This window comes from Megascapheus bottae, chromosome 2 (genome assembly GCF_031878675.1).
Source record: "Megascapheus bottae isolate mThoBot1 chromosome 2, mThoBot2.hap1, whole genome shotgun sequence".
NCBI lineage: Eukaryota > Metazoa > Chordata > Mammalia > Rodentia > Geomyidae > Megascapheus > Megascapheus bottae.
This window is the reverse complement of record NC_143510.1, coordinates 74,251,956-74,275,737: the sequence shown is the minus strand read 5'-3', so window position 1 is coordinate 74,275,737 and position 23,782 is coordinate 74,251,956.

The window sequence follows — 23,782 nt, the reverse complement described above, 5'->3', positions numbered from 1 at the left end:
CTGACTGAATTTTTCAGCAGGTAACTACCAGAGGTAGAACTTCTGTGAGTAACATTTGAGCAGCAATGGTTTCCTTCCTGGGAGAATCTAAAGTACAATGGGAAATACTGTACTACAGATTCATATTTTTCAATACCTGGTTCACAAAATCCATATCAGAATCATCTGTACTGTTCTACAAACATGTAGACTTTTAGGTCATATCTCAGTTCTATTTAATAACAATCTTTGGCATTAGCATATGGAAAGGACTTATCATGTTCCCCAGGCAATGCTAACAGGACGTTGAAAACTATCTGCTTAGAGCAGACCTGCATTTTGTAGGAAGGAAAATTTTCCCCTGTATTGTGTTTCATGGTCTCCATTTGGACCTAAAACTGAACTGACATTAGATGGAACAAGAGAAAAGTATACAGATCTTACTAACATTTTTACATGTGCATGGGATCCCTCATAAGGAAATAAAGACCTGAAGAAATGATTAGGAGGAAAAAATCTTATATAGATTTTAGGAAAACTATTGATTTGGTAAGAACTGACAAAAGAGCTAGAAAGTGATGAATAAAAAGTAACAATTTGGGGGAAATAGTTATGGCAGATAAAGGTGACTGTAAGTTTATTCGTATAGATCCATTTCAATGCTGATTCTCAGTCAGTCTCTGGTTATGAGTACACAACTCTCCTAGTACAAGGAGACCACCTTCTCATGGATAATGTCATGACACCTTTTTTTTTTTTTTTTTGACTAGTCCTGGGGCTGGGGTTTAAACTCAGGCCTGGGCACTGTCCTTGGGATTTCTCAAGGCTACTGCTCTTTCACTTGAGCCACAGCACCACCTCTGGCTTTTAAAGTTTATGTGGTACCAGGGATTTCTTGCACTCTACCACTAGACCATGCTCAGGGTCCCACAACATCCTTTAAGTAGGAAAAAAAAAGAAAGAAAGAAAGAAAAAGAAAAAGGGGTGATGTGCCAAAGCCCTTCCTGTACCTGCTGTCCCTGAAGGGTTAGCAGCTCAAAATAACCAATATGCCAAAGCAACATACACCAGGGTAGCCTACTTTGAACCTCTCCAAGAATTCAAATCAGATTTGTGAACATCTGAGATTTGCATAGTCTAACCTCTACTAACCATTCAGCCTTGAGAGACAGAGTCAGAATTCAGTGATGTTATGTCATGATCTTTCAGAAGACTTTAGTATGAAATTTCATTTGAATACAATTATCCTGAGATTTAATCCATGATGAAATAATCAGGACAAATAAGTCAAAGAAACATATAATCCTATGCGCTCTTTGATTTTGTTAGCACAAGACACATCTAGGGAATCCTACTTTAATAAAATTCTTAAACCTTTTGGTTTTATAAACTTTCTATTCATTTTCTCCTTAAGTCTTCAAATCACAGTCTGGAATGCTGAGGTTTATAAATATGAAGCTATTGCATGATACCTTTTCTATTAAATAAATGACAGAACAATCTTGAATTCTCCCTTGTTGAAACACTCTTTGGCCTTATTGCCCTAGAACTGTAATATAGTTAACACAAGGACCAAAGTAAAAGTCAGTGATGGATCCCATTGTTACTGCATTTCTCATTTAGCTGATATTTTCTTCTTTTTAAATATTTCCTTTTAACTGATTTTTTTCTACTACTATAAAGAAGAGGAGATGAAGGAGAACATCCCAGAAGAGGTGTTTATTTTAATGGCAGCCTCCTACTACCAGATGACCCATATTATCTCCCATCTGTCATAAACCTAATTCATAGCTGACAAAAAATAACACAGTTTAGGGAAAAAATTCAATATGTAATTATTTTCTGTAGTATTACTTCATTGATAATTTAACTGTACTTTAATATCTTCATGACTTAGATTTCATACAGTGATATGAACTCCAAAACAATTTTAACAGATGCCAATTAGACAAAAATAACCATTCATATAATTCTCCAACTAAATGATAAAGTCTCGTGAAATGACTATTATGGCATACTTTTCCTTTTCGCTACCTCAGCAATAGTCATTCAAGCCAAGTATAACTATATTAAATCCACTTGAAGTAATAGAAAAATATAGTTACTGGTGGTTTTTTTTGTTTTTTGTTTTTTTTTTTTTTTGTTTTTTTGTCCCTTTTAGGGCTTGAACTCTGGGCGTGGGCACTGTGTCTGAGCCCTTCAGTTCAAGGCTACTGCCCTACTGCCTGGAGCCAGAGCACCACTTCCAGTTTTCTAGTGGTTAACTGGAGATCAGAATCTATTTTCTTTAGTACCTGGGATGGCTTTGAGCCTCAATCCTCAGATCTCAGTCTCCTGAGTAGCTAAGATTACAGGTGTGCACTCCTGCACCCAGAAAATAGTTACTTTCATAGGAATCAGTAGACAATCGAGTTATCAGCTATTAAAAGACCTCAATCAATTATTTTTAAAAACATATGATATGCATTGTTTTTTCTAGGACTATCCCATAACAATTCAGTAAGACAGACTGGTTGTTTAGAAATAACAGGTTATGTAATTGTAACTTCTCTTTAAATCACCTTTACAATAAATTTTTAAAAAGAAACAGTGATAAGTCAATATAAAATCCAAGTCCACATTCTAGGTCTCCAGATTTTTTATCTTTATGGTGACAAAAATTATTACAAAATTAGTACAAACTGTTTTTGAAATTGAATCAAGGAGAAAACGCTTCTCATTTAAAAACACCATCTACTTTGTTATGTCTTTCTCAATGTTCTGTTTCCTGGTAAATGGTTTTGGGGATATATCTCAATATAATACATTTTTTAAAACTTAAGCCAATTTATTTTTTTTTGGCCTGAAGTTTAAATGACTTGGTGTCAAAGAAATTTCTTCAGTTATAACATCCTGCTTTCATCAGATATAATGTTCTAAGCATGTTTATGCCAAGGTGAGCTTCTGAAAGTTACTGGAAATTTTTTGGAAAATTGGATTTTATTACAAAGTACTTGCAAAAATGTTTGGTATGAAAGGGAGACTGGAGATGATTCACTTTATAAAGTCATATGTCTATTTTTGCTATGAGTTCTTTAGGAGTCAACCAGAAAACCTGATAGCAAAGCTAGGATTATCATGGGTGTTTTGGGGAACAGATAAACTATGGCATTAGGTTAACAACAACAACAAAAACCAGCTATCTAATCATTTAGTATGACACTCAGAGAACAGACTCATAGAGGAGAATAGATTGGGAAAACAAAAAGTTCTTCAGTAGGATTAAGAATTTCCTCCTTTTATTTACCAAGTGTTTATTATGAACCTACCACGTGAAGGAAGAGGTGAATGCCTTTACAATAACAATTCAAAAATTACAAAAATAAGACCCTACGATGTGCTTCCCAGTGGATAGCGTCAGCTGTTAAAATACAGTTGTAAGAAAGGAACATAAATCCAGCCTTGATGATCATTAACTGCCTTATTCAGTGTTTCTCAGACATGGGAATGCAAAGGTCTTCCTTTCATGAGCAAAATCAAACTTTCCCAGGCATCTAGTGTTTAGTTAGTTATATTTCAATGATACATAAAAATATATAAGCATGAAGGTTATTACATACTAATGAAGGGAAAAAATATATAAGCATGAAAATAGGTATAAATGCATTATGCTGTCAGCTCTTCAGCAATCACAAAACCATGTCAAAAGTCAAATAAATGCCTAGCTTTTTCCATTATTAGGACAAGCTATTGTCTGCTATGTCATCTGGGTGTAGGGTGACGTTAGACAAGTCACTTAATCTTCCCCATGCTTTTATTTTGTTTTGTCTTCTTGTTTCATTTATGGAGTTGGGATAATAACACCTAAATATATCACTAGAATGCTGTGAAAACACTTAACACAATAACTGGGACTGATGTACACTCTCAGCAAGATGTTTGAAGTGTTTTAAAATAGTGTAAAATAAATGCAAACAGAGCTTCAACACTAATAACGTTCAACTTAGCATCATCAATTGAGTATAACAGTAGATGCTGTATTAAAAACCAATGTTTTCACAGTGACATACAATGTATTCCAGTTCCATGATAGAGCAAGCTATCACCTACAAATGTTTTCTATATGAGCAACTATAAATGTCCATTTCTGTAGCACACTGAAACTTTAGGTAATCTTTGTGTGATACAAATATACTAGGAACTTCTTGTGCTGACCTCTGTTTTCATTAATCCATAACAATTTGTAGACCACAACTTGGTACCAGCATAATTAGAAATATAAGTTTTAGGTATATAATCTTAATAAAAATATAGAACTACTCTTCTTGATAATTAATAGTAAACATCCTCTCTTCCCAGCACAGAAAGCCCTAATCCTTTTTACAAGGAGAAGTGAAGTGAAACATTTGACTTAAGTAGAAAAGTGGTGGTGTTTTATTTTTTTTAAGAATATTAGTGTAAAAAAAAAGAACTTTACAAGAAGGAATAGGAGATACACTAGACCTCCTTGGCACAGGTCGAAACTTTCTTAATAAGGACCAAGAATCACAACAAATCAGAGAAAGGCTGGATAAGTGGGACTGCATTGAACTGTGGAGCTTTTATATGGCAAAGGACATAGCTAGTAAATAAATTAGGAAGCCTATAGAGTGGGAGATCTTCACCAACCAAACAATGGACAAAGGCCTCATATCTAAAATATATCAACAACTCAAAAAATTGAATCACTCCAAAACTAATCTCCGAAGTAACAACCATCCCATTAAAAAATGGGCCAAAGACTTAAAGAGAGTCTTCTCTGAAGAAGAAACAAAAATGGCCTATAGACACATGAAGAAATGCTCAACATCTCTGGTCATAAAAGAAATGCAAATCAAAACAACTCTAAGATTCCACCTCACTCCAATTAGAATGGCCAGGATCAGGAAAACGAATAATAACAGATGCTAGAGGGAATGTGGCCAGGAGGGATCACTACTACACTGTTGGTGGGAGTGCAAACTTATTCAACCACTATGGAAAGCAGTATGGCAGTGCCTCAAAAGGCTAAACATAGAACTCCCCTATGACCCAGCAATTCCACTACTTGGCATTTACTCAACCATCCAGAATCTAGGGCATACTAAATCCACTAGCACAACAATGTTCATTGCAGCATTATTCACCATAGCAAAGATATGGAACCAACCTATATGTCCCTCAGTTGATGAGTGGATCAACAAGTTGTAGTATTTGTACACAATGGAATTCTATGCTGCTGTCAGAAAAAATGGCATTGCCCCATTCGTTAGGAAATGGAAAGGCTTAGAAAAAATCATATTAAGTGAAGTAAGCCAGACTCAAAGGAACTTAGGCTCAATGGTTTCCCTCATTTGTCATAATCAGTAGAAACCTTGGGCTCTACTAGCAGAGATCTGCAATAGAGCAAAACCTTGATACATAAGGCCATATAGTACGAAGCTAATTGAAAGGACTTCCAGGATATTGAAACAAAAGCCATATAATGAATGATTGTTGTCCTTAATGTACTATGTTATCTCTCATCTCCTTTGCTGTCCCTTGGGTATCTCATATTGTTATGGTATCTCACTTAGTTATCTGATATATTGAATTTATTTGTATTTGGTTATTTGAAATTTGATAGGGAAGAGGGGAAAACAAAGTGGGGGGTGGGGGGGTGGGTAATGGGTACCAAGACATGTGAAAGGATATCAATGTATGTGAATTAATGCACCTCTATCTGGCAAATATCATGTAACCCTTTTATTAATTACAATAAAAAAAAAGAATCTTAGTGTAGCCCAGGTTTGCCTCAAAAACACAAGTGCTGGGATTATAGGAATGTGCTGCCATATTGACTAGCCATGAGGAATCCGGTTAAAAGAACCCTGCTCAGGTTAGAACCGAGCATTGTAAATAAGTTATATATATATATATATATATATATATATATATATGGCTTTATTCATAAAGGACACTTTTAGGAGGCATTTATATTCTTTTTTTTTTTTTTTGCCAGTCCTGGGTTTAATCTCAGGGCCTGAGGACTGTCCTTGGACTTTCTCAAGGCTAGAACTCTACCACTTGAGCCTCAGCCCCACTTCTGGCTTTTTCTAAGTATATGGTACCAAGGAATCGAACCCAGGTCTTCGTGCATGGTAGGCAAGCACTCTACCACTAGGCCAAACTCCCAGCCCTCGCATTTATATTCTTACACTAACATTTTTTTTGCTCTAAAATGTAAAAACTGTATAATTGCATCATATTACTAATTTCAATCATCAAAGAAGTCATACTTTCTAATAATTTTTTAAAAACTAAAGATTGGAAGCCAACCCAACCATGAAAATAAATTCTGATTTACAAATTTAAGTCAAAAAGCTTTCCAAGACCAGGTACAGGGAAACACCAGTAACAACAAAGACAGGACTCTGTTTAGAATTTAAATACATAATCTTTAGGCCAGATTTATTCTATGGGACACAGCATCACTTCAGTAGGAATTAGATGTCAATTGTTTAACAAATTACAAGCCCTTCCGTGTACCACTGAAACTTTGGTAGTTAGCTTATATACTAAGTCTGCAATAAAGGATTTTGATTTTAATCCAGTGATCTTTCTGGGCTTATTGAGGTCCCTTCTTTCTCATATATTCAACTCTATAGATAAAAGTTTTTTTTTAAATCTCCCATAATTTGCATCCACTTATTTTCAGAAATATCCAAAAATGCCTTCCCAAACCTTGTCAATATTTCTCTCTCTACTGATATGCTTTTATAATAAATTACATTTTTGATTTCTGCCAGATTAAGCTTGACATTCCATCTTTTCTCTTTCCTGTCTGCCTCATGCATTAGTACCAGTACCCTTGGCACAATGTCTGGAACTCAAGGAAGACACCTTTAAATAAGTGAGATCTTGTATTTTCCTGTTGTTTACACTTTGGAAGAACAATAATCTTACCAGGTTTATAGTGAGTTCTTTCTCCTGCAATTTGAAAACTGTTTAGTCTTAAGATAGAGAACTGAGGACTCACAAAATGTTAATAGTTAAATTGTTGGATATGTACCTAATGCCTACATCCCAAGATGAATTATACAAAAATCCCACCAGGGTTGATGCCATGTCTATTAGCTACTGACCTTGACTCTAGCCTGACTCCTGCTACTACCTTGGCAACCTGTTCTCTCCAGAAGGAACATGACAGCCAAATGAATCCAAAAGCAATTGGCACCTGACCCAAGCTATTGGCAAAAGCTTTTGCTACTGGCCGATCAAATGGTTGAGCAACATAACCATCTTGGGAGGAGAGTGAGGTGGCATTCACAAATGTGAATATGAGTAATGTGGGCTTGTGAGGCCTTATGCTTCTAAAAAACAGATTTTTGTGACAGAATTAGATAAAGTTTTATTTCAAACTTGCATAACTCAGCATTGTGCTATGCAAATCTTCATGCATTTAATTTCCTGCTAAATTTCATGGTCCAAAAAAATCAACAGATGCTGGAGAAAATCATATTTATGTAAAAGAGTTTCTAATTCAATATGAAAATAATAAAAGAACCAGAGTTTGCTTGTACAACTCAAAAAAGAAACTGAGCAGATTTTTGAAGTCCAAGAGCTTCCCCTAAGTGGTACTGGCATTCATAATCACCAGATGAAGTAGATACAACTCTCTACAGAGACAGACAGACAGACAGACAGACAGAGACAAAGAGCCATAGAGAAACAGAGTGATTTTTCAGTGATTTATGTGAAAAATTTTATTGCCATAACCCTGATGCTGATTTTTCAGTTAACAAAATTTCATTTAAAGAAAAGAACAAATATTTCAAAACAGCTTATCCCAGATAGTGTAGAAATACTTGCCTCTGAGCTAAAAGCAAACTTAAAGAATGGATCAATATCCCCACAAGAGATACGTGATAAACCACAAGAAAATGTGGTGGCATAGAATTACATTATTCTATATCCTCTCAGCCAGAACAATACTCCTCCAGAGGTCAGACGAGGCTGAAAACAAAACTGCTGGGGTCACTGCCTCCACTACCTGGGTTATACCCCCACATGGTCCCTTATGTCATCTGTGCTTCCCACAGGGATCCAAAGGATATCATTGTGTGATATCACTTCTGCCACACTGAATTGCTCACACATTTTGCAGGATCAACTCCAGTCAAGGGGAAGAGAAAAAGACTCCATTTCTTCATAATCCTTCCACTATCTAAATCTATTATATCTATAGAGGAAAAACAAATAGAAAAAGGTTCAGTATTACACCTTATAAAGTAATTTTCCTCAGTTAACTCTGTTCTGACAGGAAGCAGAAAAACTCACTCTGCTACTTTTCAATTTCTTCAGGGCCAGAACAGAGTGAGAATTTCTCAAGTTATCCAGGCTGGAATCTACTTTCAAGGAGGTCTATGACCCTTCAGGGCTATTTAAAAGATCAGCGACCATGTAGATTTGACAGTTCTTGTGGTTTATAACCTTGTTTGAGATTTACCTTGAACTCTATAAACATAAAAACAACACAAATAATTTCCCAACAGAATCTGCCAAATGAAAACACAGTGGACCACATAGGAGTAATTATAAGGACACATGAGAACTACATAGCTATGTCTATCAAAGTGTTCAGTTTAAAGATATTTTTTAAACTTACCATTCATTTTGCATTTCAGTTCTACTTTTTAAAAAATTACCAAAAAAATGGAAGTATAGAGGCCTAGTAAGAATACTTACTTAGCGTATGTGAGGGAATGAATTCAATCCCAGGAAAGAAAAAATAAATAAATCACAAGACAAGAAGAACAGATTATGCATTCAATCCCATGAGAGAAGTGAAGATTTGCTGACAAACTGACCATGTTGGAAACTTGATTCATCAATGGACCTTGAAGAGCAAAAACAACTTAATGCTATGACCTCCTGATACAAAAAACTCTTTACACTTCTCTTGAACACGATTTAATGTCTTCCTACTTCTCTTTATCACAACTTCATCCCCTTATTAAAAGTCAGGGGAAAAATTAATTTTATTGAACTCTTCCTATGTGCCATTCACTAAGAGAGTTTGGTTGTCATTTCGTTTCTATTTTTTTATTATTATTATTACTTTTTTGGCTAACCCAATATTGCCTTATTTAGTTATTGCTGCTGTAGATTTTGTACAACATAGCTATCTATAAAGTTCCAAGTTGATTTGATTAGTTACAAGGCTAGTGATAAATCATAACATTCACAGTGTTTTTTTTTCTTTATAAAAACTCACATTTTTTTTTAGGACAGCCTTCTTTGGTTCTCAAGTACAGAAGCTGGGTATCCTTGCCAGATACAAAAATATATTATTTTTGGCTCATTACAAGCTCAGTATATGATATTAAGCTTGTAAAATGTGGTAATGAAATTCTAAAGAATTAGAAGACAGTTCATAATTATACTTTAACCTATGTAAACTATTTGCCACTAAAAATTCATACAAAATATCATTTGACCATGATTTTGAGATATTTCCTATTATAAGCAGTTTACCTGCTAATTTTGGATGTATCAACTCCTTTAGCAAATTTTTCATTTCTCAAAAATAGGGAATCTATCCAGAATAGAATAACAATTTTCCCTCAGAGCATGATCAGTCTCATTTTATTGAAATATTTCAATGTACTAAATTTAATCAGGATGATTTTCATTGTTCTCTTTTTCTAGACACAATTTCCAGCTCTATCTTTGCCAGTAACTTCTAAATCATTTTTGGCAGAATATTAATATCTATACATTTTCCTTTTTACAATGATTGTTAATTTAGTCTACTTGAGCTGCAGAATAATTGAAAACGACTTTCCAGTTACAATAAAGCATCACTAGAAAAAACACATTTTAATAGTACAACTTATCTGACCTTTAGAAAATGAGATGACTCTGATGACTTATAAAGAATTCAGAATAAAGTATTCTGAAGTCTCCATTACCACTTTTTAGTCAAGGTATTTTGCGAAGTGGTAGGCCTGATGGTAAAAGCCTATACTACCAGCTCCTAGGAGGTTGAAGAAGGAGGATCACCAGTTTGAGGCCAACCTGAGCTATTTAGTAAAACCTTAACTAAAAAGCCAGGCAGTAGCCAAGTTGCTAATATTGATAATCCTAGCTTTATGGAAGATTCAGGTCTAAAATTGAGGTTGAAACTGATTCTGGAAGACAAATCTGAGAGACGCATATCTATGTTAATCCAGCAAAAAGCTAGAAACGGGTATGGCTTCATTGGTAAAGTGCCAGTCTGAGAGAAAAAGCTACTGAAAAAAAAGACAAAGGCAACACCAGCATGCGCGCGCGCGCACACACACACACACACACACACACACACACACACACACACACAGGTGCATGCATGAAAAGAATGAAATACCAAAATCAGACTAAGAAACTCTGAATCATAGGGAAGAGATGACACTATTCAAAACAAAATGTACTCATTACCTGATTTATGTAACTATAACCCCTCTGTACATCACCTTCACAATAAAAAGTTTTTAAACAAAATTTCAATCAAGTTCTCTCTTGCATAAATCAACATGTTCCTTTATTCAGGTATTTTTAAGGGATCTATGTTCACATTCAATTTATGTCTAATGCTATTCTGTCATCTGAATTAAAATATATAAGCAATTTGAATTTTATTTGTTTTGCTTATTACGTACTCTTCCTTAAAAATTGCCATGTTGCCCTAGATTTTTAATATATTTTAAGTGTGTTGGTTATTTTTCTTAACATTGGTGCATTTATGAATACCTGACTACTAGTATTTGTAGTCATTAAAAATCTTCCTATTTTCATGCTTGACATCTCTGGCCATAAAAGAAATGCAAATCAAAACAACTATAAGATTCCACCTCACTCCAATTAGAATGGCCATGATCAAGAAATCTAATAACAACAGATCTGGCAGAGATGTGGCTGGGAGGGATCACTGCTACATTGTTATTGGGAGTGTAAACTCATCCAGCCACTATAGAAAGCAGTATGGTGGTTCCTCAAAAGACTGTACATAGAGCTCCCCTACGACTCAGCAATTCCACTACTTAGCATTTACCCAATGGTCCAGAAACAAGAACATACTAAATCTACTAGCACAACGATGTTCATTACAGCACTATTTACCATAGCAAAGATATGGAATCAACCCAGATGCCCCTCAGTTGATGAGTGGATCAACAAGGTGTGGTATTTACACACAATGGAATTCTATGCTGTCATCAGAAAGAATTACATTGCCCCCATTTGTAAGGAAATGGAAAGACTTAGAAAAAATATTAAGTGAAGTAAGCCAGACTCAAAGGAACATAGGCTCAATAGTTTCCATAGTTTGTCATAACCAGTAGAAACCTTAGGCTCTCCTAGCAGAGATTTACAATAGAACAAACCCTAGATACGTAAGGCCATATAGAATGATGCTAAATGAAAGGACCTCCAGGATATAGAAACAAAAGCCATATAATGATTGTTGTTCTTAATGTACTATGTTATCTCTCATTTCTTTTGCTGTCTCTTGGTTACCTCCTATTGTTCCAATATTTCACCTTATCTGATATATTGTATATATGTGCGTTTGGTTATTTCAAATAGGGGAAAAGGAGATGAGGGGTGGGGGTGGGGGGAGGGAAATGGTCATGAGAAAGGGTATCAATGTTTGTGAAGTAATGCACCTTCTATCTGGTGAATATAATGTAACCTTTCTATTAATTACAATAAAAATATATGGGAAAAAACTTCCTATTTTCTTTTTCAAATGGTACATTTTGAATCCAGACTGAACAAGCCATCCAAGTGTGGATGGTAAATTTTCCAACAATTTTCTACAATGTAGTGCCTTAGAAAGTAAAAAATCATTCTATCTAGCACATTCACAATAAATGCTTTCAGTTATCTGCATGGAATTTCTCAGCAAGTTCACATTCATCATAGACATCTATCATCTAAGAACTGATAGGAGCTTTAGAGATAATGCCTATGTAACCATAATGTATCATTAGGAACTCCTACGAAAAGGCATGTTTATAATAAAGTGATCAAGTAAGAATTCTGTAATAACTCTAAACATACCAAAATAAGACCTACACCATCCTAAACTTTTAGTATCAACTATCAAAAACATATACACATGGAGACATGATAGGTGACATTTTATTTTTCTATTTTAAAGCCATATGAAGCACTTTTTAAAAGCTGCCATAGAGATAACATAAAAGTATTGACATCTAGGTTGGTTCCATATCTTTGCTATGGTAAATAGTGCTGCAATGAACATTGTTCTACTGGTGGATTTAGTATGTCCTTGTTTCTGGATGATTGGATAAATGCCAAGTAGTGGAATTGTTGGGTCATAGGGGAGCTCTATGTTTAGTCTTTTGAGGAACTGCCATACTGCTTTCCATAGTGGTTGAACAAGTTTGCACTCCCACCAACAGTGTAGTAGTGATCCCTCCTGGCAACATCCCCTCCACCATCTGTTGTTAGTTTTCTTGATCCTGGTCATTCTAACTGGAGTGAGGTGGAATCTTAGAGTTGTTTTGATTTGCATTTATTTTATGACCAGAGATGTTGAGCATTTCTTCATGTGTCTATAGGCCATTTTTGTTTCTTCTTCAGAGAAGACTCTCTTTAAGTCTTTGGCCCATTTTTTAATGGGATGGTTGTTACTTTGGAGATTAGTTTTGGAGTGATTCAATTTTTTGAGTTGTTGATATATTTTAGATATGAGGCCTTTGTCCATTGTTTGGTTGGTGAAGATCTCCCACTCTATAGGCTTCCTAATTTATTTACTAGCTATGTCCTTTGCCATACAAAAGCTCTGCAGTTTAATGCAGTCCCACTTATCCAGCCTTAATCTGATTTGTTGTGATTCTTGGTCCTTATTGAGAAAGTTTCGACCTGTGCCAAGGAGGCCTAGTGTATCTCCTATCCCTTATTGTAAAGTTTTCAGTGTGTCGGCTTTTATCTCCAGGTCTTTGATCCATTTGGAGTTAATCCTAGTGCACAGTGACAAAGAAGGATCCAACTTTAGTTTTCTGCAGGTGCTTAACTAGTTCTGCCCACACCACTTGTTGAAGAGGCTATCTTTCTTCCATTACCATAGCAAAGATATGGAACCAACCTAGATGTCCCTCAGTTGATGAATGGATCAACAGGATGTGGTATTTGTACACAATGGAATTCTATGCTGCTGTCAGAAAAAATGACATCACCCCATTTGTTAGGAAATGGAAAGGCTTAGAAAAAATCATATTAAGTGAAGTAAGCCAGACTCAAAGGAACTTAGGCTCAATGGTTTCCCTCATTTGTCATAATCAGTAGAAACCTTGGGCTCTTCTAGCAGAGATTTGCAATAGAGCAAAACCTTGATACAAAAGGCCATATAGTATGACACTAAATGAAAGGATCTCTAGGATATAGAAACATAAGCCATATAATAAATTATTGTTGTCCTTAAGGTACTATGTTATCTCTCATCTCTTTTGCTGTCCCTTGGTTATCTCATATTGTTAGAGTATCTCACTTTGTTACCTGATATATCGGATATATTTGTATTTGGTTATTTGAAATTGGATAGGGAAGGGGGGAAAACAAGATGAGGGAGTAGGGGGAGGGAAATGAGGACCAAGACAGGTGGAAGGTATCAATATATGTGAATTAATGCACCTTCTCTCTGGCAAATATCATGTAACCCTATTAATTACAATAAAAATTATATGAAAAAAAATGTATCGACATAAAAAAGAGGCCTCCAAATACATTGGTTCTCCCTTAGACTGAATCCCTCCTGGATTTCAGTCAAGTCAACTTTACCAAGTATCTCATTTACATTATATCATAATGCTCATATTTCCTGACAGGAATTTTTTGTCAAAATGTAAAGCAGACCTTGAAAAACTTAGTAAGCTCAATCTATGAAAAAAGACCCTATTACCATGTTCATTGTCAATCTTTCCCCCACTGCTATATCTATGAGGAGTAAAGATCTCTTAGACAGACTCGTCTACCTTACCATTTGCTTTTGTAAATTTTCAATGGTAATAGACCACTATGTCTGTGATGGATAGCTTAGAATAGGATGTGTAGTGTCATAAATGCTTGCCACATTTCATCACAAGAGTTTTATTCTCTAGCAGCTGTCAGAATATTCCTCTTTCCTTGACAATATAAAAAATAAACACAATCCCAGGAAGCTAAGATATTTATGGGTACATGCTAATAGGGTTAGCTCCAGGTTCAAACAGTTGCTGTATATCAAAGGGAAGATGATCACCAAACTGAGTTCCCAAGTTCTAATAGTGCACCTTCTTGTTTCATGAAAGTCTCATAGGGTAAAATATGAAAAGACTTTCATAAATAGATGCCTTGTGTCCCTAAGAAAATAGTGTGAGGTTACTGGAACACAGTAAAAGACTACAATGACCTAACAAAAAACAATACAAAAGTTACTCCTAATATTTTTTGAATAATTGGAAGAAATATTTTAGTAGTGTCTATTTTGACAGCTAACAGACTTTGCTTTCCATGTTCTCACAAGAAACAAATCCCTTGGCTATGTTTCTGCTCTAGAAAAGTTAATCCAAAAGACAATGTTTCTCTGAATCTTATATATCAACAGTAAGGCTAAGATCAAATACACTCCTATTTCTTCTAGTAGTTGTATTCAGAACTGCAGTATTTAAGCTCCACATGAAAGAGAACAGATAGTATTTTTCTGCATAAAAATAAACCACCTATTAAGCCAGTTTTCTTAAATAGTATAAAGTTTCTATGGGCTGGTATGCGTATTACATATGGTTCAAAGACTATCCATCATTTTCCATAAGTCTGGTTTTTAACCTGCTGTTCCAAGGCCATAAAGTCTCTGAGGGAAGCTCTCTGTAATTCAATATGGAATTTGATGAGTTAAGAGGCCCATAGCCGGAGTGATGGAGAGGGAATTTTCTTAACTATGAAGTTCCTTTTGAGAGACTGAACCTCATTACTTGAATCTTGGACTAATTCATTTCACAAGGTCAGAAAAGAGCTTTATTGACTCCTTCAGTTTTATTCTTTGGGTGATGTTTTCCAGAATTGTTTATTAAATGCTACTTGTTGGAACAAAAAGAAAGTTAAGTATGTCCAGAATGTTGGAGTGTGAATAGTGGGAAATCAGAAGCTGGAATACCCTAGTTTTTCACAAGACAATCCTTCAAGATTTCCCATGAAATAAAAGGCTTCTGGTGAGCATAAACAATAGACCTGAACAGCAGGAGTGTTTGGGATGGGAGCCAGAGAGCAAGTCACTAAGAGAGAGTGGTAATTTGGAATGAATTGCTATTTTGTATTGTGAAGCACAGGTCACAGCTGGTGTACTGGCTAACCTGAGGATTTGTAGTGACTGCATTGAAATGGTAATGAAGTTTTTATTTTATGATTGCAGATGTTTGTGGATTATTGTTATTAAGCTTATTTGTGCAACAGTACAAATATGAGATTTTTATTTACTTGATCTCTTATTTATTGTAGCTTTGTTAAAGTCTTTTTTTTTTAACCCAAGTCCAGGAAACAAAAGCTATGCAATAACCAAAAATGTCCTGAATCATCAGGCAATCCTCTGTGTGTGTGTGTGTGTGTGTGTGTGTGTGCATGCAAATATACGTAGGGCTCTTCTACATTACAGGCGAATCTGGAAGTTCCCATGGTTGTTTGGCATTAGATACTATTGTGAAGTGGTACAGGAGTAAAGAACTTACTCTGAAAAAATTAGTACCACTGCTTCTGGAATTGGACTACCCACAAAGTTCTGCCACTTACAAGCTCTGTGACATTTAGACAGTTGATTTCTTTATTGCCTCTGTTTTCTCTCCTGTAAAAGTGAGATTAAAAGTCATTATGAGGACTACATGGCACAATCTGAATATAACACTTGGCAATTAATGTGAGCTGTTACCTGAAGACCTAAAAGAGTCTTTTAATATGAAAGAAAGCATAAACATTTTACTTAAAAGGTTCAAGACAAAGGAATTCACTTCATTCACTCTACGACCTGGTAGAATATTCTGTTTGATCAAATAATTCAAAAAAGTTACTCTTACATATTTTACATAGATAAGTCATTTGCAATCAATGAAAGAAATATTATTGTTGTCTTACAATTAAGCATAGTATTATTTCTCTTTAATGATACAGAAACTTTTGAAGATACTTGAAATATATCAAGTCATTGTCATTAGTGAATTCTAAGTAGTGTCATAAAATAGACTAATAAAAGTTTTTGAGATACCAATCATAAAAATTGCTAATGATTTTGCTTTCATTTTTTTTCTTCCTACTTGGCCCAATTATACAGTAAATATATGAAAGGTATGAGCATTTTCTGGAGAATTCAATTTTAACATGCCAGAAAACTTTTATTCATTTAGAAAAACCAAAATTTCCTAAAATACATCATACATAAAATAGTCATTACCATTATATATTTGAAAATGAAAATGAGTACTAATTGATCAATTAAAGTGAACTCTAGACATAAACTTGCAAGTTATAAACTAGTAAAAAATGTAATTAGGTATACTTTTCTTAATTTTCCAACAAAATTCACTTTAAATGTATTTATACTCAGAAGGTATAGAGATTTTATTATTTTAGAATCAATTTTAAGTAGTATGGAAGTTAGAAAGTCATGTGCTCACCTTAATGTACTGATAGCCTATTTCATTGACTCTGATGGCCCCTAATATCTTTTGAAACAATAAGAAAACACTGTACATTATAAAGCATGGTATGGAGAGAATATCAAGGAATTAGAAACCCATTAAGTTTCTAAACAGTAGTATTTCCAAGGGCCAGTTTTTTATGCAATTGCATTCTATAATAAATAAGCATATACCAATAAAATATTTTGCCTTGAAGAAAACTTTTATTCAAAAAAGTATTCAGAACTTTTATATTACCCTGTTAACTAAACTTTAATTTTTTTTAGTGATACACTTAATATAAGTTCTGGTTTCCTAGCTTACATGTTTTTTTTTTCCCTAAGTGAAATTTATAGCTGTTAGTATGATGTAAGCTTGGAGTTGTCAAGGACTACCACACAGAGAAAGACTTGTAAAAGTGAAGCCAACCAAGAGATTGCTGAGCCAAAAGTTGGAGAGAAATGAAACTCTAAATTCACCCATGCTTGGGAATTGTAAGTTCTCTTTATGTCAAAGCTAGTTCTCTGTCACTTAAAAAAAAAGAGAGAGAGACAGGTTGTACAATGTATGTTTTGCACACTCAAAACCATGGTTTTGTTCTCCTGGACTGGGTGGGGAGAGAGAGAGATGTTGGGGAAAATGCTTCAAATTATATGTTTTGCAGAGTCACAACATGCAGTAGCTGATTAAATAATTTGAGGAACTCACTGTAAAGAAACCTGTTTGTCTTTTTCCCAAAAAACTTTTCCCTGAAACTCATTGATGGCAGAAACTCCTTTTACCCAACGTTCATGACCATTTTGTTCCTAAGAGCCTATTTGCAGATAGTATGCTGTTTCAGGACATGAAGGAGAAAAGGTTGTCAAGAATATATGGCAACTGTTCTGTTCAGTCTCAACAGTATCATAAAGGAAGAAAGCCATTATGTGAAGTAGCCTCCTACCATTAGATAAGCAGTTATTTCTCACTCCTGTACAGCATGAAAGCAGAACACTAGCTGCAAACTGCCATCTCTATAAATGTCAAATTATGAGATGCTTGCTATACTTTGCCACTCCTTCTTTCTATTATGTTCCAATATTCCAGTAAGTTTTCCTGTCTTCATTTTCTCCTTAGTGTATACAATAACAAAATGCCTGAGACAACACCAGTTACCAATAATATAAATTTATCTTATATTTTACAGGTTGGAAAGTCAAAGATCAAGCACTTACTGATATGGTGTCAAAAGCCTGCTATCTACTTCTTATTGGTGCCTTGTATGTTGTGCCCTCTATAGGGAATTAATATTCTTTCCTCAAAAACCCCAATGGCAAAAGAGGAAGGAATGACTTGATTCCCTCTATGCACTCTCTTCCATAAAGGAGAACCCTCAAAGCCTTAGAAGTTTCTAGTGATTTCATCTCTTAATAATCTTGCACTGGGAATTAAGATTCAGCATGAATTTTGGAAAGGACACATTTACTCAAACCATTTCAATTTCCCTCCACAGAATCCATACAACCTAGCGATAAGGACTTACCAGATTCTTTATGGAAAACATCAGAAATTCTCATCTTCCAGACCCCTGCTCCCTCTTTCAATCCTGGTAAGCACTCGCTCCTGGGATGAATTTCCAGGACAATGACATTGTCTCACAGAATGGTCATTTTCTCAACAACCCTAACACTGTCACATATTCTTTGGTTTTACTCAGCCCCAAGTGTTTATCCCTGGGACACAGGGTCTTTGGTATGTGTACAGTTTCTGCTTATCATGAGATAACCCTTTACTTTTAAGAGGCTTCCAGTTTAGATTGACACCAAACTCTAAATTACTATTAAAATATGAGCATCTGGTCCCTATTATAAACTTCTACATCAGAATATGGATTTGGGGTCCATCTGAGATAAAAAAGATGAGCTTAAGGCCTAGGCCTATTTGTAAGGAATTTTAATATTTGATCTCATTAGAGAATAACTGCTTTAAACTGTATTACAAAGTATGGAATGTACTCAAAAGCCAAGGCACAATTTCTGTCAGTTTGCAATGACGTTAAGTCCCTCCCTGTGTTGATCCATCTCATACGTTTCCTTCTTCAACCAACAGAAAGAGCCATTTATTGAGTTGCATATAGAAAAAAATTGGACTATGTACTTTGTTACCTTTTTTCATTTTTATCCTCCTATTAATCTTGTAAGAAAATAAAAATCATTTAATTCATCAATGAAATAATAGAGATATGCAGAAGTTAAAGAACTTTCTCAAAACATAATTAAGAAAGAAATAGAATTTAAATTGTAACCCATTTGTTTCCAAACTCATGCTTTTTCTAGCATGTCATATTCCATGGTTAATTTAAAAATGTCAGATGATCCATAATTAAATGATTTATGGTTAAGAAAAAGCAATTGCTTGAAGCACCTTGTAAACCCCATTTTGCAATAAGTTCAACTAATTGACAATACATAAAAAGAAGCAGGACCTGCTGGGCGAGGTGGCTCATGCCTGTAATCCTAGCTACTCAGAAGGCTGCGATCTGAGGATTAAGGTTCAAAGCCAGCCCAGGCACAAAAGGTCATGAAAGTCTTATCTCCAATTAATCACTAGAAAAGGAAGTGGGGCGGTGGCTCTAGGGGTAGGGTGGTAGCATTGAGCTGAAATGCTCAAGGACAGGATTCAGGCCCAGAGTTCAAGAAAGAAAGAAAAAAAGAAAACAAAAACAGGGGGAGGGAGGCTGGAGGGGAAAACAGGAAGAAAATGAGGGAAGAGGTAACACTATTCAAAAAGAAATTACTCATTAACTGATTTATGTAACTGTAACCACTCTATATAACCTTTAAATAGAATTTTTTAATAAAAATAAATTTGAAATATAAAACAAATACGAACACATTTTGGGAAGCAATCTTCCAGAAGCACACCAAAAGAATTTTATAGACCTTTCATTTATCCTGACTGACACACTGAGTCTATAATGGGTATTTGCTAATGACTCTTGTTTGGCAAATGACACAAAATTTATATAGTGCTTGGATTTTAGAAAAGTTTCTATAGTAATTTCTTCTTTGCTTGTTTTCATCCTGAAAAATAAAACTATGAATGTTAACAATTTGTGTAATCTAAACTTGACAGGAAATCTTGACAGATTCCCTATTCAGTAATTTTATCTTTAGTTTAAAGGTGAATTATTGATAAGTAATTTAATCAGCTACTTGGAAATACATCAAAAAGGAATACCTCCTTTTCTAAATGACAAGTAAAAGTAAGTATGTGGCTAGCATACTATAATCCTGGAAATTATTCATATTCAAGGACTATCTACATGTTAAGTTTTACAGATCCAGTGATGAACATTACAGTGTCCCAGATTATAAAATGTTTACAGAAAATAAAGACATGGAATTCAGTCACTCATTATCTAGGTAGGTTAAAGTAGGCTACATACTCCAGTAAATTTCAGTGGCATCCAAGAAGGAAATAACTTTGAATTTTAAGTCATACTCTATTCTTTTTTAAAATTCTATTTAAGTTATACTATATTCTTTTTTTCTTGGTGCTAGTCCTGAACTCAGATTCTGGGTAATGTTCCTGAGCTTCTCTGCTCAAGGCTAGTTTTTGAGCCAGAGTTCCAGTTCTGGCTCTTTTAGTAGTTAATTAGAGATAAGAGTATCTCAAACGTTCCTGCCTGGGATTGACTTCAAATTGCAACCCTCAAATATCAGCCTACCAAGTAACTAAGATTACAGGTATGAGCCACTGGCACCTGGCAAATTTGAAAAACAAAGAATAATAAAAACTTATTGAAATAATTTGAATCTTATCCTTGGCCTACAAATATCATAGAGCAAACATCATCCTATCCAAGCTCTTGGTCCATATTATATTTGTTTTTCAGAAATATTTTATTACTGATTTAGCATATAATATAGAATGTTATTACTCTTTTGAATTTGACAAACTACACTTCAGTAATATTAATTTTATTAGGATCATTCTCCAAATAATACATATTAAACTTCTTTCCTATATACCTAACTTTACTTCTGTCATGCCTGCTGATAATCTTGTCCCACAGTTAATTCATTCAACCAATATTTATTAAAAATCTGTTGTTACTATGTATACATTGAAAAAAAAATATGGTTCCAACCCTTATAAAATCTGAGTACTGGTAAGTTTCAAACAGTATAACATAAGTCCTTGGCAATGAAGAGTTTCTTTCAGGAAAAAAAAAAATGCACCTTATAACAAACTTGGCTAAAACACAAATTTTCTAGTAAGTAGGGCATAACTGTCCATGCTATTTTATAGCTACAATTCTGAAACCACAGAACAGCCTCTGAATAAAATGAAACTCAGTTCAAACCCAGTTCTCCTTTTTGGATCTGTGACTCCCTGTATAAAATAAGATTAATAGCCCCAAATTCACAGGCATATTGTCAACATTGCATAGTATGTGTACAGGGAGGGTCTGAACCATAGTATGAATGACCCCCAAAAGTATCAAAGCTTGATAATGTTACTATTGTGCACTGTATTTTCTTGTATCTTCTAAATCATAAATTTGAGCTAAAAAAGCCTTAATGTTTGAAAAATTCTGTCTCGGTACATTTAAGTATTGCTAATAGAAATTTCTAGAAATGTTTATTTAAATATCTTTCAAACTTAACAACTTCTGGACCTTACATTGAACAGTAATGGATAAGTAAATAATGGAGCAATATGTCATATGTGTGTGTGTGTTTGAATAAGGATGTGTGTCTAAGTATGTATGCATATGTGTGTAAAGACAGGAGGGTTTCAGGAGATTTCAGTGCCCTCTATCAAGACTAATTGATCAATAACAATGATTTTAAAATAGTAAAAGTCAAGTTGAAAACAGATTGACTGTCCAGGAATATAATCTAACACCAGTGAGTGCTTTAGAACTCACAGGAAGTATTCCATGTTAAATGCCTCATTGGACTTCTTTAATTTAAATATCATAATTAGTTACAAATTGTGGCTTACTGTATTCAATGGAGATTTCCTGCCATTTCTAAATAGGATTTGTAAAGCAACCAGCTTCTTCTTTACAAAATATCTAAAGAAGAAGCTTAGAAACTGACACTCCCAAAGCTTAGAAAATGTCACTCCCAAAAGTGATAGTAAGAAATTAGAGTTGAAAAGTGTCTGATTTACATGAAAATTATCTCAACTTGAAAGCATTTCAAAAAGAGATTATTTGGCATTAGTTTTGTTATTGTTTATTTTATAGAACTTACTACTGTTTGTATAAGTCATATGACTTTTTCCAATACAATATTTGTTAAATACAACAAAAGTTAACCACATAAAACTCATCAAAACAAAATCACATAAACATCCCAACATTTTCTTTCTCTGAATAAGTACTTAGTAATAAATCTTTAAAAATCACATAAAGACCTATTTCCAAACAATAGAATTTCTTTTTCCATTACATATGCTGGATATTTTCAGCCAGAGCAACCACATGTTATTGTTTATTCATTTTATGCAAGATTTACATTTCATAGTTGTCCAAGGACCCTTTTATCCCTAAATAGTATTTTTTAAAGTATAACTTAAAATCTGTGTCATAAAAGAAACCTTTTCTCTTCTTGGTTTTTCTTTTTTCTTTTTGACCTGCTTTCTTTCTAACCTCACTTCCGTCATTAAAAAAAAAAAGACTTTTTTTTAGGTTTAAAAAAAAAAGATGGTTCATGTCTATAATCCTACCTACTCAAGACATTGAGATCTAAAGATTGTGGTTCAAAGCTGTTGAGACTCTTATCTCTAATAAACTACCAAGGGAAAGCCAGAAGGAGAGCTGCGGCTCAAGTGACAGAACATAAGCCATGAGGAAAAATGTTCAGGGATTGTGCCCAGTCCCAGCCCTAAAGCTAGCCCCACTCTCCAAAAAATTAAAAATAGAAAAATTTTAAATCATAGAAAATAGCTGAGGTTCAAAGGAGCTTAGAAGAATAAAGAAAGCAAGCAATTCATCTTGCCATGAATGATTGCTTACTTAGTAGAAAAGTGTGCATGTTCTCCCTTCCAGTCGCTAACAATTATAATACAAGTGAGTACTTTATAGGCAAGATGTGGTTGCTTTCTTCTAGGAACATAATTTGCCTAAAGTGATTACTTTTTTTTTTTTTTTTTTTTTGCCAGTCCTGGGCTTGAGCTCAGGGCCTGAGCACTGTCCTTGGAATTTTCTCAAGGCTAGAGCTCTACCACTTGAACCTTAGCATCACTTCCAGCTTTTTTCTATGTATGTGGTACCGAGGAATCGAACCCGGGTCTTCATGCATGCTAGGCAAGCACTTTAACCACTAGGCCAAACTCCCGGCCCCCTAAAGTGATTACTTTTTAATAAATTATTTTCAAATATTCCTGAAAATAAATTATGAGTACTTGCTCTGTATCTAAGTCTGATGGGGGGGAGGAAGAAAAAGAAGTCAAGACAAGGAATATACAGCATCTGTCCTGGCTTATAATGCTGAGAGAGAAAGAAAAAGAGAATTGTCTCTACGTCAGTTTTGTCTCTTTCTTTTAAATTTTTTTCTGCCACTGTAATTCTCTAATTGTATTTCTAGTGTCATTGGCTTCATTTATCAATCATTGATAAATCTGATTATCTCTTCTCTAAATTATTCTTTTCCAGATTATTTTAGACAAGTCTTAAATTCCACTTCCTGCCTTGGATTATGGAGTCAAGGGTGGATGAATACTTTTGGTCTAATGGTTCCAAAATGCCATAATATACATGAAGAAGAGAGTTAAAAAATATTAGAACTAAAATTGTTCACATTAATAGTTCAAAAGGCCAATTAGTTGCTATATTTCACACATCAGATACAATTTTACATTTAAAAAATCATTATTTTTGTAAAAACAAGTAAAAGAAGAGAGCTCAAGGAGGAATGTCTGATAAAGAAAATAGGTTATAAATATGTGCTAGAAATTTCATACCAACACTTATGATAGTGTCTAAATTCCCACATACCAAAGCTAAGAGACAATACTCTCAATTGCTAACAGCAAACTCTCACTGAGCATCACAAAATTCTAGATGCTGTACTAAACTGCAGACATGATTCTAAATCAAAGGAGGTCATGTTTAGACATGTTCT